Below are 18182 nucleotides of genomic sequence, written 5' to 3' on the forward strand. Positions count from 1 at the left end.
GTTCTCGGCAGCTATTATTTCTCTTTTTCTTCTCTTCTCTCTTTCTCCTCCTCTTCCTCCTTTTTCCTCTATCCTTATTGATAGAGACATAAATAAATTGAGCTTCACTGCTCAGGAAGTTTCCTTCACCATAGGCCAGAACCAGGGTCCTTGTGCATGGCAATGGGTGCACCCTACCTAGTACAGCACCACTTGGCCCCCAACTCACTGAGTCTTACTGAAGACTTTCCACATGGGCAACTGAACACATGTGGTGTTTCTACATGCTAGCAAAAAACAGGGGTTGGGGCAGGGACTGGGGGAGAAGGTATAGGTAGTATGCAGTAGTAGGATAAACTAGCAAGTTTCGGCCAATTTACTTCATGGGTATTCCTGACAGAGGGGTTAATGAATGGTGAAAAAGCCCAAAAGCCAGACTAAGGTGACAGTCGATTAGCAGAAGGTTGCCAACAGCTCCCAAAACAGTCGGGCGTGTTGTGTTCTGAAATGGACATTTTGTTAGTTTCTCTCTGGTCACATTAAACGTCAAAGCTTTCCCTGAAAATATTGACCCAGTGTGTAGTTTACCCACTTCCCTTCTCAGAAGAGAAGTTTGCAGATAAATGTTTATAATTACAAGAAGGGTGGAAAGAAAGGTAGCAATATATTGTCAGCCCTGAAATGTGCAACTTCTCACTGCTGTCATCCTAATGGGTTGATTGACTCTACACAACTGCTTATTAGTTTTCATTGAGGGCTGTATTATTTTAATGTCACTCACATGGTTCACACCCCTTATCCTGTCCAGAAGACATCTTTAGCAAGAGCAAGCTCAAACCCTTTTCTTGGAAAGAAAGCTAGGCGTGAACCCAGAGCCCTTTTATTTCTCCCTTTGCTTGCAGGCATAACAAATAATAAAATGTTCACATTAGCTTATTAATGCAAGGCTGTGTATGGGATGCTGTGCTTTATAATCAAACCTTCAATTAATTATGTAAAATTCTTGTAAAATATAGAATAATCACCAGAAGAGTTTTGCCTTCTTTTTCTTGCCTTACCTTTTTTTTTTTTTTTTTCCAAATAGACTGCGGGCCACATTGCATCAAATATTTCACATGGGAGTTTGTGCCACCGTCATAATTAATTCCAGAAAGTTATGTGAAGGTCTTCCTGTATTAAGTAAACTAGCCCTTGCTGAGAATGGAAAGATAAATGGTGGGAGAGTTAAACAGAAAGCTGCTGTAAAAATGACCTAAGATTTAAGATATATAAACTGCAGGAAAAGGCCCACATATTTTTTATCTTTGCCAAGAAAGGTTCCTATTTTTCTAAGACAGTCACAGAATAAAAACATCTTCAGTTAGCAAATAATTGTACAATTGTGTGATCAGATGCTTATATATGTTGGCTGCAAGGGTAAAAAAAAAATTAACAGGAAACTTCTTTTTATGCCAAGCTTTTTTTTACTGCCCTTCTAGTGATTAGATTCTGTCAATCAAAAACTTTTATATATATATATATGGCTCTTGGGAGTTAGATCTTCAGTACTTCTGAAGGGCAACCAAACTTAAATGCAGTGCAGATAGCAGTTACTCGGTGGCTAATGTTATCATGGGGGTGAATTATAGGTATTAGCATTTAGCTTTGTAAACCATGCTTACCTTGGGATTTTAATAAACCATGCATTGAAATTTTGTGTCTTCCCTTCTGGAGAACATATAGCATTTTTACATGGAGACTTTATTTGTTGTTCATATGACTTTATCAAATCTCAATTTGTAAGGTACATAGATGAGCAAGGATGGGAAATAGATCTGTTCCAAGCAGGGGAAACAAATAAGTTTCTAAGTCAATATCTGCCAAGAAAATTTTTTTTAAAAGCCCCTAAGACTCCTTGGTGTTCCCTTTAAATAAAGAGCTCTTTTGCTTTAGGCTTTGAGTCAACGTATATCTTTCCAGGTTGGTAGTGAGCTCCTGTATGCGTCTGATGAGAACCAAATCATAGGAGCCAAAGTTTGCCTTCGGTTTGGAAAGTTTGGAAAGAGGAGGGTTCAGGCTTCTCATATAGTTTCCCAGTCGAGTGATACCTACTAGGCCGTATGGACCGAACATTCCGCCTCTTCTGATACATCCCTGAGTCTCACTCCTTATACCTTTGTTCAGGTTTCTCGCTCATCTGCAGCAGGAGCTTATATTGAGTATTCTGACCTCATTCTCTGGGTGTTGCCCCTGGGATGTCACTGCAAGGTCTGTGTACAGAAGAGATGACTGGGAAAAAAGGCTGCACTGCAGAGGTGTGCTTAGCTAAGCCAGTGATGAGAACAGACTCTCTCTCTTTCTCTCTCTCTCTCTCTTCTCTCTCTCTCCCTCTCTCTTCATCAATTTTTATCTGGACTACTAGAATGACTTCTTCACTTGCACCTGCCAGTAGGCCCCTCCTAGCATATCTGGAATGCTGCTTTGGATCTGAGCATCTGAATCCCCCCCCCCCCAATTCCTCCCTCTTGGATTTATTTCTAGAATGCTTTCAAATCCCCTTGAGATAAAGACACAGCCATGCTATAGTCTCAGCTCCCACCGATTGTACACCACATCTGTGCCCTTAACCCTTATATTTTGTGCTTGTGTGCTAAAACTTTTTTATTCAAAGCTTTCCCAAGTCTTTTTTGGTGTGAAATGTCTTCTGCACAAAAGGCTATCCTTTCAGTCTTCACTTGCTTTATTTTTTTTTCCAGGCATGATTCATTCAACTTATTTTTCCCCAACTGGGAAGTTTTCCCAACTAAGTTATTGTCTTGTTCTGGAATCTTTCTTAGTCTGTGCACCTTTCCTCTCAAGAACTTGAATATAATTATAACTTTACATTTTTTATGACATTTTATTAGTATATGTTTCTTTCAAGTATATGATAAAGTTTATGAAGAAAGAGGTCACTTCTCCTGTGCTTAGCATAGTGTCCATCACAGAGTATGTATCTGATTAATCTCAATTAAAAGAGAGGAAAAAAAAAACACACAAAAAGTCTAGAGAGTTAGCAATGGAGCATGCACACACACACTGGTGAAAGGAGGAACAGATGGAGGGAAAGGGAATAGAATAAGAAGAATAAGAAGAGGTAGAGGAATTTTACTATCTGTAGCCTAAGAAGGAGTATGATGGTTTTTCTCTTTGTGCTTGAGTATTTCATCTCACTGAGTCCAAGACACTGCAGTTGTATGGTGCACAGTCACGTCTTATGTGTCAAAAATAATGATAAAAGACTGTTAATTAAAGCTGTGGTATACTACTGATGGTAGAATGCCTTCCAGTAGCATAGATGGATATTTCTGATGGCAAGATGAAAAGTTGTGAAGCTTAGATAAGGTGCAATCTTCGACTGAACTGCATTACATCTGGAAAGACTAAGATAAATCAAAAGTCATATGGAAGTGGGATGGAAGAGCATGACTATGATGGTTAATGCATACTGATTTTTGAATGACAGGGTGCCATCACTGACCTCAGCGCTATTTTTTTCTGCTTTGCTAGTGTGACATGCATTTAGTCACATAGCTGTGTCCTGGTCATCTGGTAAGAAGTAACCTTCAAGTTCCCAGTGACTAGGATTTCACAATGGGGCAAGAGAAGAGGATGCCAGGTTCTAATGATATGCACTAACCAGCAGACTAGAAAGTAATAGATGGTATGGAGTATAATACAAAGGCATGTCCGAACATGTCGTCCACAGCTCTGACAGAATAGTGTAGTTTTACATCTCTAAGATTGTGTTACTACCGTGCTGCTTTGAAAAGAAGTGGTGGATTAATGATGTTTTGAAGCATTGTTTAGGGGCAGACCTTTCAATTGCCAGCCTCTCATTCTGGCTCAGTTGTAAACATTACCAGCAACATATTTCCACTTGGATATTGAAACTTTTTCTTATCTGTAGAACTCTCAGTAGTTCAGGACTAGCTCATTAGTAGTTAAGAATCTTGCACCTTGGTGAGCAAGATTTATGTGACTATCAAGGAGATTGTATATCCAAGACTTTTCTTTCTCTCTTTTTTTTTTTTTTTTTTTTGCCTCTAGGGTTATTTTTCCCTTTTGTTGCCCTTGTTGTTTACCATTGCTGTTGTTATTGCTGTCGTCTTTGGATAGGACAGAGAGAAATCGAGAGAGGAGGAGAAGATAGAGATGAGGAGAGAAAGATAGACACCTACAGACCTGCTTCACTGCCTGTGAAGCAACGCCCCTGTGGGTGGGGAGCCCGGGGCTCGAAGTGAGATCCTTTTGCTGGTCCTTGTGCTTAGGGCCATGTGCACTTAACCTGCTGTGCCACTGCCAGCCCCCACTCATTAGACTTTTCTAATCCTTCCCCTCTTACTAAATCCCCTTTCCCATAAGGCAATGAAATAATAAGCTTTCTTGTTTTGAGGTAGGTATACCTTCTGTTCCCTTCTCTTCTCATTTGTTAACTTTGTGTCTTTTTTCTAGTCAAGATATCTTCAGATCCAGTTACTGTGCCATAGAATTAAACTGCATTGCTCCCTTCACTCTTGGAATTTATTCCTTTCATAGATCCAACCCCCTCCCCCTTATTTTCTTAGATATACCACCTTAAGTTCAGAATCCTCTAGCATTGCCTATAAATGAAAATTGTAATGAGGTGGTACTGTTCTCTCAGTCCTTATTACCTTAAGGCCATAAAACTCTGGAAACATTAAAACTCTGGATCTGATGGGATCTTAGTGGTTGTTTTAATAGATCATCTCATTCAACAGATGAGTAGACTCTCAAGAGAACAGAGGAATGATTTCCCAAATGTTAACCAGTTTGTGGTGGTAGACTTAGGACATGAGTCTCCAGGTTTCTCTCTTTTCCTCTCTTAGTTAAAGCAAACTTTGACTTCATTCTTAACAATATCCGACATAGTAGATTTCTGTTCCCTGTTTAAATTTCTGTTTATTTTGTCCTTTCATTTTTGCAAGCCTGTTCTGAAAGAGAACCATCTCTTTTTTGAAAGGCCTTATTCTCTTTCACACTTCAAAAGTTTGAATATGAATTCCCTCATTGTTTAGTGTCTATAATTTTCTTTATGTTACAATCATCAAGATTCTTTTTTACTACCTTTTTTAATTTAAATTCTCTTCCTTAGGAATAACCAAGGGATTCAGGATATGTGTTCAGAACCCTGTTTTTTTATTTTAATTTTAATTTTTGTTTTTGTTTTGTTTTTATTTTGCCACTAGGGAAAAATTATTATCCTTGGGGCTTGGCTCCACCATAAACCTACCATATCTAGAAACCATTTTTCTCCTCCCTATTATGATAGAATGTGAAAGACAGGGGAGAAAGAGAGAGAGAGAGAGACAGGGGAGAGAGAGAGAGAGAGAGAGAGATGTGCTTACATCACTGCTCCACTCCTCCTGAAGCTTAGGATGCTGTCTTAAGGATTGTCATTTCTTTCAAGACATAGTTTGTGTTTGCAAAGAGATTGTAAAAAATGTCATACACTGGCTAGACAAAAAAAAAACAAAAACATTTATTTATTTATTTTTGCCTCCAGGGTTACTACTGGGGCTTGGTGCCTGCACTACGAATCCACTGCTTCTGGAGGCTATTTTTTCCCTTTAGTTTCTTTCATTGTTTATTGTTGTTGTTATTGTTATTGTTGTTATTGCTGTCATTGTTTGATAGGACAGAGAGAAATGGAGAGAGGAGGGGAAGACAGAGAGTAGGAGAGAAAAATAGACACCTGCAGAACTGCTTCACTGCTTGTGAAGCAACCCCCCTGCAGGTGGGGAGCCGGGGCTCAAACCAGGATCCTTACGCTGGTCCTTGTGTTTGCAATACCTGCGCTTTACCTGCTGCGCTGACGCCGGGCTCCTAACATTTGTATTTTACAGTTTTCAAGGCTGCAAAGTTCAAAGTCAATATTCCATCTGATTCAGTATTTTATGAAAGGCCACTTCCTGGTTTAAAGAACATCATTTTCTCCCTGCATCCTAGGCTGGTAGGAGGAGTAAGGGGATCCTTCTTTCTAAGGTTACCAGTCCCACTTATGAGGTCTTTATCCTCATGACCTGTTCACCTTGCCAAAGCTCCAGAGCCTCACTTTCTAATACCATCACCCTAGGACATAAGAAATGGGTGGTAACTAAACACACTGTTTATAGTAGAGGTGGAGCCTTTCTAAGCAATGTAAGTTATTTGAACATCTGTCAAGAGAGGTAAAGATAGACAAGTTAGCACGGGATGAATATTTCTTGTATACCTACTATTGCCTCTCACCAATCAGCTGTCAAAATCTCTTTCATTTTTACTGCTATGGGAACTGAGGCACAGACAGGTTAAGAAGAATGAATCAAGGTGGCTGGATTGTCAGACATCTGACTGAGCACATGTTACAATGCACGAAGACCGAGATTTGAGCCCCCAGTCCCCACCTGCAGGAGGAAAGTTTTGCGAGTAGTAAAGCAGTGCTCTAGGTGTCTATCTGTCTTTCTCCCTCTCTATGTCCACTTCTTCCTTGATTTTTTGGATGTTTCTAGCCAATAAATAAATTTTAAAAATACTAAAAAATTAAAAGGAAAAAAGGATAATGAATCAAGATACATTCATTCAAGTACAAAGCGTAGAGCCAAGATTTAATGTTGTGGTGGCCTCCTTACATAGCCTGACATTTTTCTAAAGATTTCTTTTTCTTTTATTTTTTTATTTACTCATTTTGCTTATTTTTTTCCAATTTTTATTTATAAAATGGAAGCGTTGACAAGACCACAGGATAAAAGGGGTATAATTCCACACTATTCTCACTCTCAGAACTCCATCTTCAATGCCCTCCCTTGATCGCTTCTCTATTCCTTGTCCCTCTGGGAGTATGGATCCAGGACCTGGCTTCTGTAATTGCTTCCCCGCTGAACATGGGCGTTGGCAGATCGATCCATATTCCCAGCCTGTCTCTCTCTCTTTCCCTAGTGGGGCAGGGCTCTGGGGAAGCAGGGCTCCAGGACACATTGGTGGGGTCCTCTGTCCAGGGAAGTCCAGTTGGCATGATGATAACGTCTGGAATCTGGTGGCTGAAAAAGAGTTAAGATATAAGGCAGAACAGATTATTGACTAATCATGAACATAAAGACAAGAATATTATAGCAGATGAAGATTTGGGGTCTCATATTTATTTATTTTTATCAGAGCACTCCTGAGCTCTAGCTTACATCGGTTCTGGGAATCAAACCTGGGACTTTGGAGCCTCAGACATGACAGTCTCTTTACATAACCATTATGCTAGCTCTTCTGCCCTAGATTTCTCTTTATAGATCACAGAGCTTAATTTTTATTTTCTAATGTGTGATCATTGCGGTTTTTGAACTGTTGATTTAATTATTAATCTTCTCCTGAGCAGCAATTACACAATCAGTGACTCCCCCTCAGAAATTTATAACTGTCTCTGATATTCACTCAGTTTTATCTGAATATGCCTGGAAATTGATCACCAGAAGGCAGAGAGCTTTAGAGCTGAAGTCTGCCATAGTCACTAGACACAGTCACTGGTGAAGCGGAACAGAGATCGGTAGGTATAGGAATGCGATCAGCTGAGTTCAGTAGTTATGCCGACCTATCTTACTCCTCTGTTGCAGGAACTCCCCTGTGGTGCTTTAATCATCCCAGCTGAGCTGCTCCTTGATCCCCAAGATCAGTATTGCCTCCTCCATTGTTTCTTCGCAGTACAAAGACTACATTTATGTCTTTCAGTTCATTTTTGTCTCTTTTTTCATATATATATGATTTTCCTATATATTTCCTACATATGTGTGTGTGTGTGTGTGTGTGTGTGTGTGTGTGTGTGTGTATGATTCCCCCTCTATTCACTTTAGAGAGTTTAGTTGACAAAATTCTGAAAGTCACAGTTTGGGGCACTGATGCCTTCTCATATTAGAATTTGAACTTCCTTAGCCTGCAGAAGCAATGGAGATGATTTGCATTCCAATGATAACTCAACCTAGTGATCTTTTTTTTTTTTGCTTTGAGGGTATTGCTGAGGCTCAGTGCCTACACTACTAATCCACTGCTACTGGCAACCACTTTTATCATGGCCATTGTTTTCCTTATTTTATTTTATTTTTTGCCTCCAGGGTTATTGCTGGGGCTCAGTGACTGAACTAGGAATCCACTGCTCCTGGAGGCTATTTTTTTCCCTTTTGTTTATCATTGTTATTGCTGTTGTTGTTATTTAATAGGGCAGAGAGAAATGGAGAGAGGAGGGGAAGGCAGAGAGTAGGAGAGAAGAATAGACACCTGCAGACCTGCTTCCCTGCTTGTGAGGCAACTCCCCTGCAGGTGGGGGGCCAGGGGCTCCAACCAGTATGTTTACGCTGATCCATACGCTTCAGACCATGTGCACTTAACTCACTGTGTTACAGCCCAGCTCCATTCTTTTTTTTTTTTTTTTTCATTTGTACTATATAGGACAGAGAGGAATTGGGAGTGGAGAAGGACCTGACACCTGCAGACCTGCTTCACTGCTTGTAAAGTGTCCTCCCTATGGGCAGGGAGCCTGAGGCTCAAACCTTGGCCCTATATGAGATTAACTCAGTGTGCCACTGCCTGGGCCCCCTCAACCTAGTGATGTTCAACATCAGTCTCATCATACTTATGTATCCAAGATCTATTTTTCAGTATTTCAGAGCAGGGAAAAACCATTTGATTTTTGGCTGGTGCCAACTTTTAAAACATTCTCAGAAAAAAAAAAGTCAGTACATTCTTATTTTTTGAAGACTCTGATGCTATTTGTATAATGACAGCTACTGCTCCCATTTAGATTTTGCCTTAACACTTTTTTTTCAAAAGAAATTTTCATGTATGTTATCTCAGTCCCATAATCCATTCTTCATGCTGCAGCCAAAGTGATCTTTAAAAAAGAAAAGACATCAATCTGATCGTATCACAACCTTGCTTAAAACCCTCAATTTGCTTCCTTTTTTCCATCAAAACAAATGCCAAATTCTTTTCTGTGGTTTAAAAGTTCCTATAGGGACTGACCCCTACCTATTCCGTCTCCTGCTTATTCTGATGCTGTCACTTTGGTCTTTTCCCTATTTCTAGGTCTTTCCTTATTACTGGAATAGGAAACTATCCTTGTTTTTTTGTTTGTTTTGCTTTGCTTTTTTGCCTTTCTCTATGCCTGTGGGTGGCTCCCTGCCACCTAAAGTAGATGTCAACAGAGTTAATTCTAATGATTGCTTCCTAACGCCAGAGTCCAAGCTCTACCCCTCTTCCTCACTCAAATCTGTCATTTCACTTTTAGTTAATTCTACTTCTGTTTCTCCAGCTACCAGGCATCTGTTTTAGGCATTAAGTAAAAACAGGGGCCACTACATTTCTAGAAGCTTCAGGAGTGAGCCTTTGATATCTTCCTTCAGTATCATTTGCATGTTGGGTGATGAGATGTGACTACATGGTGGGGACTCTGACTTAGGGGGTCTTGTGTTCTGAATTGAGCTATTCACTGTCCAGATGTGTAGGTGAAATACTACATCCACCTATCTGGGTCTTCTACAGTTTATTTTTGATTCTGAAAAAGTGACATGCTTTTGACTCTGACATACATAGCGTAAGTATTCAAATGTGACCATGACTTCAGGTGTGATCACATAAATGGGTCTCTCTGCAGTAATTGAATGGATCAGACTCAATAAACTGGTAATGCTGAAATGAATGTGATATTTTACTTCAATATTTTATTTTTGTTTTTGAAAAGATGCAGGATCTAGTAAGGTGGGCCCAGCTCTCTATACCGGTAGCTGAATTTCCCCCCGGTGACTGTGTGTAGCATGTTTTGACTAGAATAAGTCAGAGCAACAGAAAGTGGGTCATATGTGGGTTTGCATGTTGTGCTGGGTAGCTGCATTCCGACTGTGAGATGATCGCCCAGAATGAAAGCTGCTCCAGGTACATTTCCTCGTCCTTTATCCTGAGGCTTCTGTGGAACACTTGCCAATTCAATATTGCATCTAGTTCCTTTTGTTTGTGCTCTTTATAGAAAACAAAGCTAGGAAAATATTGTGATGATTGTGTTGAAAAGGATTAAAAAAAAAGCACCATGCACTTTTGAAAGCCATCATTATTGCTGGGATTGTGCCAGGATCTATTGCTTGACTTTCATAAAACTCTCCCCACTGTCTTAGTAACAAATTGCAAAGAGATCAGTGACTTGTGCTCACAGGAGACAATGAATCAGGTCACTGTATTTCTAAAGCACAGAAGAAGGTTTCACTACAAATGTGTGTCTTCTAGGACTGCTTTTAATTTCTTTGTATGTTTGTTTGTTTGTTTTGCTGCAGATTAAGCAACAAGTTCACTGAATGACTCCTTTCTGGGACGCCTCAATTTTTAGCTGCTAGTACACATCCCCCTCTTTGTTTCTTTCTTGGTAGTGCTTCTGATAGACATATGATTGGACTGATTATATCTCTTACTTCTTGGACTAATAGATTCATTATATTTCTTTGGATACTCCAAGAGCATCTGTTTTAGCACCACACTCTAATTAAAGGCTGGTAGCCAGCTGTAGGAGTTTACAGTTCTTTAACAGATTTTCTTGTGTTGTCACACAGAGTTAGCTCTCTGTGAAGACAGGCTGAGTCTGCAGCAGTAAATGCTCTTGGAGGAGATTACGGTAATTACCAGTGATCAGTGCTGAAGGTCTCCCCATCCATCCTTACCTTTATCCCTTTTTAAAGCAAAGCATGGAGGAAACAACAAATTACAGAGACAACAGCCTCACAAGAGTTTGCTTTAGTTTAAAAAAAAAAAGTGCTGATTCCTGTTCGGCTTTTGGAATATACCAAGGCTCTGTCTGGGATGTCAGTTGTTAGTTTGTTTTGACACTGTGACTCAAGTTCCTTTTGAAGAAGCACTACACTAGGTTCTCAACTAACAACAACAACAAAAAAAAAGGCAACCAGCAGAAAGGTGTTTGATTTCTCCTTCTCTGTTTCTTGCAATGGCAATGTGTATAGTTCAGTAGGCAAGGCTGTGATTTGTATATTTACAAAGGGCTCAAGGTTCTGCAAAGACTCAACACGGGGAAAAAAAAAAAAAAAAAGAAAGGTGTCTTGGAGAGATGAATCGTTCCTCCCCACTCCCACTAATTAATAGCATATTATAACAAAGGAAATCATTAAAACGTGAAGGTATGTTTTTCAGGTCACATTTATCAAACATGGTAAAGTAGTTTCGGACTCTATTAGTTCCTGTGTATTTTTTAACATGATATATGGACTTTCCTTTTTCATTGTTCAAACGTTTTAGAGAGGAAAAACATGCTTTTATTGCCATTTTTTAAAAGTATTGAAGGGGATAAAAAGAAAAGTGTAATAAGAGCAGTATATTTTCATGTCAAAAGTAACCTTTCCATAGTACTCCTTAGATAAAAACTAAATATTGGGAGAGAAGGAAAAAGATAAGTAGTTCTCTTATTCATCTGAGTACAAAGATCTGTTTTACTCACTGCTAGCTCTTGGCATTGCATGATGGTGTGACAGTGTACCAGGAGATCAGGTTATCAGAAAAGGAGATTCCCAATTTAATGGTTGCTCCCAGAAAGTTTTTTCTCTTATCTCTACATCTCAGGAAAATAAGTAGTTGTTAAATTTCAAATCCTGCAGTCTCTCTGATTTATCATCAAATTGTGGCTGCACTTAGCTGCCTAGCATCAGGGAATCCAAAAAGTCCTGTCACAGAAGAAAAAACAAAACAAAACATGGGATAATGGGTTACATTCTCCCCCACAGTGATTTATTTCTGTCACAAGACTTAATTTTGTCAAGAGGCAGATGCTCTGTATGTATCAGTGGATTTGTTTTTGCATCTATCTCCTTCATTTTTTTTTCTTTAAGCACCTGCTGTACTTTTAGGGGGAAAGTATTTGGCTTCTTCTATATGTCCTGACGACCCAGTTATGTGCTGTGAATAACAACTTTAATCTTGACTTTTTTTTTTTTTACAGTGTGAAAACTCCTTAGCTATTTTATAAAGTAAGTCTGGTGTGAAGGGTTGCCTTGTCAGATAGAATTGCAGGGGGTAACCATCACAGCGACAGAAGGTGTTAACATCTGAGCTCTCTGGTACCTAGTCTCTGAGAGCCATGTCAGAGGGAGTAAGCACAGTTTACCGGGGTTATCAAGCGATGTCTGGAATGAAATGGTGACAGCTTCTGCTATGAATTAATTTTGTTGGACTCCAAGTGGAAGACACTGTTGCCTTCCACAAAGTTTGCCAGGTAAACTTAAAAAGAGAACTATCAAGGAGAAGAAGTTGGGGCAAGAAGAGAGGAAAGAGCAAAGAAGGAGGGTAGCAGGAAGAAGGAATAATGTGGAAAAGGGAGAAAAGAGGGAGGGAAGAATAAAAAAGAAAGAAAGAAAGAAAGAAAGAAAGAAAGAAAGAAAGAAAGAAAGAAGGAAGGAAGGAAGGAAGGAAGGAAGGAAGGAAGGAAGGTATCTTAAAAAAAAAATCCCTTTGCTTTGGTCTGAGTCACTCCACCTCAGCGACAGAACATTTTAATGACGTGCTTGTGTCTCATAAGCTTGTCCCTCCCTCCAATCTGCCACTTAATATAGCTTCTGCTCCTCTGAATAATCATCCTTGTTCTTGGGGCAGCTGAGGTCTACAGGTTGAAATCCTTCGCCAACTGTCATCTTTCCAGAGAAGCTGCTGCATCTGGCTTTCCACCTTGCTCCATTTTGTCTCCCCACCACAGAATGTGCCAGGAGACCCAGGGAGAGATTGTCAGATAGCTGAACTCTGCAATATGCCCAGGATAGCTGTAGCTCCCTTTCTGACATTCAGCCCAGAGGACTGTCCTGTTGTCAACTGCCAATGACAAGTGACAAGACAAACAGTGGCTTCTAGGAAGTTTCCAAAATCCCTTCTTTACCTTCTGAGAGCTTCTCTTAGTTTCATTTCTGCTTCTTCATCCAATGGGTTAAAAAAAAAAAAAAAGCTGATATCAGATCAGACTATTCAAATCTCTCTCATCATCATCATCTTCTTCTTTCTTTTCCTTTTTTTTTTTGCATCGAGGAGGCACAGAGGTTAAGGTGGAATGTGAGGCTGAATTTCCCAGATTTGCATTTTAGTGAGATCCCTGCAAGAAAGCTAATAGACAGGAAAGGAGACCAAGTTAATGACAATTCTCTAAACAGCTGTTCTAAGATTCAGCTTCACTACTTCAGTTAATTAATCAGCACCTTGCTGGCAACTCTGGGGGAGAGACTCGTTAGATACTGGTAGCAAACAGACAATGCTTTCATATCAAATATGTTCAACAACATCGAATACAGCAATAACTTCCGCAGAGGAGGGTAGGGAATACCCTGGCTTCTGAAGGCACTCAGGAAGAAGCCCTTGGTATTCTTGTTGATATACAGTTGCTAGAAGTGCTACATATGCTGTTTTCTTTGTTGTCTGTAACCAGCCCAAATAAAACTTTGGCAAAAGAATCACCAGGGCTGCTTGATATCCTAGATGCCTCTTTTTGTTGCTGTAGATAAATATGTTTCCATGGGTTGGTCGTCATGTTGATGCTACATAATAAATCAAGCCTCTTCATTTCTGATTTTAGTCACAGGATCCCATTTGGAATTTTAATCATTGAAATAGTCCTCAAACTTGACAACAACTAGGGGAGATCAAAACATTCAAATATAGGCCACTTACCAAGCTACCACAGCATTTAGTATGAGAGCTATTGACTCTTAAGCTTTTCCCTGTTTTTTATATTCTGGAGGGAAGCAACCTCTTATTCTCTCTGGGAAGTCAATAAAGCCATGCATATTTTATAAACGATAATGCACAGAAATCTTAAACAGACAAAATTATATCTATATCTGGCCAATAGACTCTGCATTTCCTTACTGTTCCAAAGCTGTTGTCAGTAAAATTAGTACTGAGTTTAGTGTAAAAGTTATTATAAGTTTCTTGTTGTCACAAGAACTTCCCATTGGTTAAGATGATACCATTTTACATGGCTTTTATTTTAGTCTTCCTTCCTTCCTTCTTTCCTACCTTCATTTCTCTCTCTCTCTCTCTCTCTCTCTCTCTCTCTCTCTGTCTGTCTTTTGACTCCAGGGTTATCACTAAGGATTGGTACCAGCGCTATGAATTCGATGCTCCTGGAGGCTTTTTTTTTCATTTTCTTAGATAGGACAGAGAGAAATTGAGAGGGGTTGGGGTGGTAGAGAGGCAGAAAGACACCTGAAGACCTGCTTTACCACTTGTGAAATGTCCTCCCTGCAGGTGGGGAGCAGGGTCTTGAACCAGGATCCTGGTGCAGATCCTTGTGCTTCGTACTATGTGCACTTAACTGAGTGCACCACAGCCCAGCCCCTAGTCCTTATTTCTTACTTTGTGGTTCAGGCTGCCATTCTACAGAGAAGAGATCATGACAACACAACTTAAAAAAAAAAATTGCTTGTCATCAAATGATACAGACTTTTTTTTTTCCCCAGTTGAATTTCAGTTTCCTATTGTTGACAGAATAAGAGAGATCATTGTTAAGTCTGACAAAGAATACACATAATTGTTGTGTAGACATTAAGCATGCACATGGATGTGTTTGATAGGTGTATACTGTATCCATTTTGCTACTTTGTTTTTGTTTTTAGGAAAACATGTATCAATAGGAAATATCTTCTCTGGATAAAGATGACCATGCTTGGATCTTCTCACAAGTAAAAATCAACCCTAGGTTTCTTATGCACCTGCCAGGGGTCAGGTGGAGAACGTCATACCAAGGACTTGAGGTTGTTTTAACCAGTTCATTTGGACGATGTATCCAGTTGGCCTGCATGTAATGATGTAGACAATTATAGCTTCAGTTCTTTAATGAATCCTACATTGTGGCAGAAGAATATCATTGGGTCTATAATACTCCAGGGAACTATAAAGAGAAATGTCCCTTTTAAATTAGTTTTATGGTACTGAAGCTTTATGTATTTATTCGCAGCTTCAATATTAACTCCAAGTACAATTCTTGAGCCATCTCTACTGCAGATAGCATCATTGCTCGCAGAAAGGGCTTTCTTGGCAGTTATTAATGACAAGTCTGTTTAAAAAATGAAAAAATAATTCCCATCTGCTCCAGTTGCTTTTGCTACAGAGAGAACACAGTGCTTTCTCAATCCATGCTGATCTAATGTACCAAAATTGAGATTATGAGAGAAGTTTCAACTGATGGGACTTTTCCAAGTGCTATGCACTTTATGATTTTAGATAGACTTTTTCTTTCCAAATAATAGATATCTGGCTTGGGATTCCTGTAGAACAGAAGCCCGGTGACGTTTGCTAGGGAGAGAAGCAGTGATAGAGTGGTGACTTGGCATTTGCTCAGTTTTAGTGTTTGTTGGGCAATTTGAAAACTATACATTGTTGTGGTCTCCTTATAAATTTATTTGTGCACCTGGAGCTTAACCAAGGGTTGTAAATCTGTCACATGTAGCACCATAGTCCTCTTGACAGCAGCAGCAGCCCTCACTAATTGATCATAACAGCTTTCCTACTGAGCCTGTCGACCCAATAATGAGTCTTGGGCTCTTCTTAGAGTACCAGTCTTTAAGAAGCCCAATATTATCCACTGATCACAGACAGCTAGCACATGAAATTTATTTACTGTTGCTGACCTAACCCAGGGGTTCAGAAGCTATAACTCATGGGCCAAATCTGGCAGCTCACCTATTTTTTTTTAATATTTATTTTATTTATTTATTCCCTTTTGTTGCCCTTGTTGTTTTATTGTTGTAGTTATTATTGTTGTTGTCATTGTTGGATAGGACAGAGAGAAATGGAGAGAGGAGGGGAAGACAGAGAGGAGGAGAGAAAGATAGACACCTGCAGACCTGCTTCACCGCCTGTGAAGCGACTCCCCTGCAGGTGGGGAGCCGGGGTTCGAACCGGGATCCTTATGCCGGTCCTTGTGCTTTGTGCCACCTGCGCTTAACCCGCTGCGCTACAGCCCGACTCCCAGCTCACCTATTTTTTAAAAAATAAAATTTTATTGGAACACTACCCTAGTCATACATTCATATAGAGAAATGTATAAGACACATGAGGTGTGCTGGCAAAGATAAGATATCAATCACGACTTCATATCCCTTCCATTTCATCAAATGTGTAAAAGCTTATGCTTGAGGGAATATGAATAGTCTTCTTGTTTGTGTAATGCAGACACTGACTCTGCCAGTGATGACAAGAGCATACTTTCTGCTTATCACCTTGAAGTGTTTCTAGACTTACATCTTTCTTGCCTTTGAGAATCCTCTGGATTGAGCTCTAAGGTCAGACTTCCTTTGGAAAGTTAACTGGAATTTAACTCACCTTTGAAAGCATTCTGTAAACATTTAACTCACCTTTGAAAGCATTCTGAAACTTGGTTGTTTCATTTAGCTCATCACTGGAAGACATACAACTGGATTTAATCTATGTCCTTCCCCATAGTGTCCCAGAGCAATTGGAAGAAGGATGGGACTGTACTGAGTTATACATCTTCCCTGGGAAGTCATTTTCCCAAGCAAGAGAGAGGTTAGCTAGATCTTCAGAAATGCGTAAAATAGGGTGGGGTGATGATTCCAGGGTTTTTTGCAGTAATATGGTGAAAAGCAGAGTGGGAGAAGGTACTTGGATTTGGGCAACACTGGAGAATGGTAGAAGACAGTCCTGAAGAAAGAGTTAGAACTCTTGATATGTGGGGCTAAAGGATCTGAATTCTATCTACTATCTCCAAAGAGAGTGAAAATGTCTTACAAGAAGATAGTACTTTATTGACACTTGGGAGTTGGGGTCCTCTGGACACAGACTCTGCCATTCAGCTATATCCCCAATGCCAAAAAGATAGCATTTGAGAAGTCAGAGAGAGAGAGCGCATCTGGAAACTGAAATATGATACTAGTAAGGAGAATCAGCCCATGGAAGAAGGAAGAGGCCTACATCCTGTATGTCTGTCTTTCTTCAGGAAGTCAATCTACTTGACTTTTTCTGACACTGTTTCCTATTATGTAGACCAGGAAGCATACAGAACTAACAAGAGTCTCCTGGTCCTTCTCTGGCTACTCTATAGCTTCACAGATGTTACCCAGATATGATATGTTTAATATAATCAACACCTTTGAGGAATATTAACTGGAACTTACTATATAGAACAGTTTATTGCAAAATAGTAATATAGACTCAGACTAAATTATACTAACTGTAACTTATGACACCATCAATTTCAAACAAATTAGTATAAATATGAGTTTCTGCCAGCACTTCTTCTGGGAAGGAACTGGTAAGCATCTGAAATCAAGGATAATATCATGTCTTCCCAGTTGACTGTTGCCATTATTGGTCATTTCTAGGTATATGGCTGCATTTGATCACTGTTGTTTCTGATAGGCTTTAGCTATAGATTCCTTTCTTGTAAAATTCAACCAGCTTCCTACCTTATTCTCCGGGCATCTTTCTTTCTGATATTTTTGTGCCTTCCCTAATGCACATTTCATTCCTGCCTTTTACATCTTTCCTTTGGGATCATGCCTGCATCCCCTTTCTGAAGGCAGTGGAGTTTGCTGGAAGCAATGTTGACTTGGAAATACGTGAGATTTCAGATGGAAAGCTGAAAATGACCCTTAGTATTTTTGTGACCTTGCAAAGCATTTTCTTAAGTCCTTTTATTTTCCTTTCCTTCATCTATAGATAATTAAATGACTGCAGCCCTTTGTTAGGTGTAGATTAAACATGAAGGCTATGCCTGCCATGATATCCATGCAGTTCACATCACTAGAGAATGATGACCACAGGGCTCGAGTGGTTATGGGATGTTTCTTGCTCCCCATCTCTGTCCACTCTGGGTGAATGTGTTTATCTGTAAGAAATCCGATTTCATTAGGGGGAAGAACCAACTTCCCTACAGGTCACTTCTCTCTTCGACCTCCCTGAAAGACTCTCTCCCCAGGAAACAAACTAGCTCTTTTCTATAATACTTTTTGACTGGTAGACTTTAAAGTCTCTCTGCTGAATCTTCCAGGCAGGATCAAAAGAACTCTGAGCTCCTGGAGTTTCAGAATGCTTTAAATCTTCTCAGGAGCCATTAACTGGTGACTGCCTAGGTTCAGGGATTACATAGACAGGGGCTGATAGGTTTCAGTAGAGACAGAGGGGAAATGACTGAGACAAGGAGTGCTTGCGTG

The 18182-nt window shown here is 39.8% G+C and overlaps 1 protein-coding gene across 1 annotated transcript in view; it reads left to right on the forward strand.

The window, feature by feature from the left end:
* PPARGC1A (PPARG coactivator 1 alpha) overlaps positions 1–18182 on the forward strand; it is an 883428-nt gene that overhangs the window by 586245 nt on the left and 279001 nt on the right. The window lies entirely within an intron of this gene.

The sequence above is a fragment of the Erinaceus europaeus genome, chromosome 3, assembly GCF_950295315.1.
Source record: "Erinaceus europaeus chromosome 3, mEriEur2.1, whole genome shotgun sequence".
Lineage (NCBI taxonomy): Eukaryota > Metazoa > Chordata > Mammalia > Eulipotyphla > Erinaceidae > Erinaceus > Erinaceus europaeus.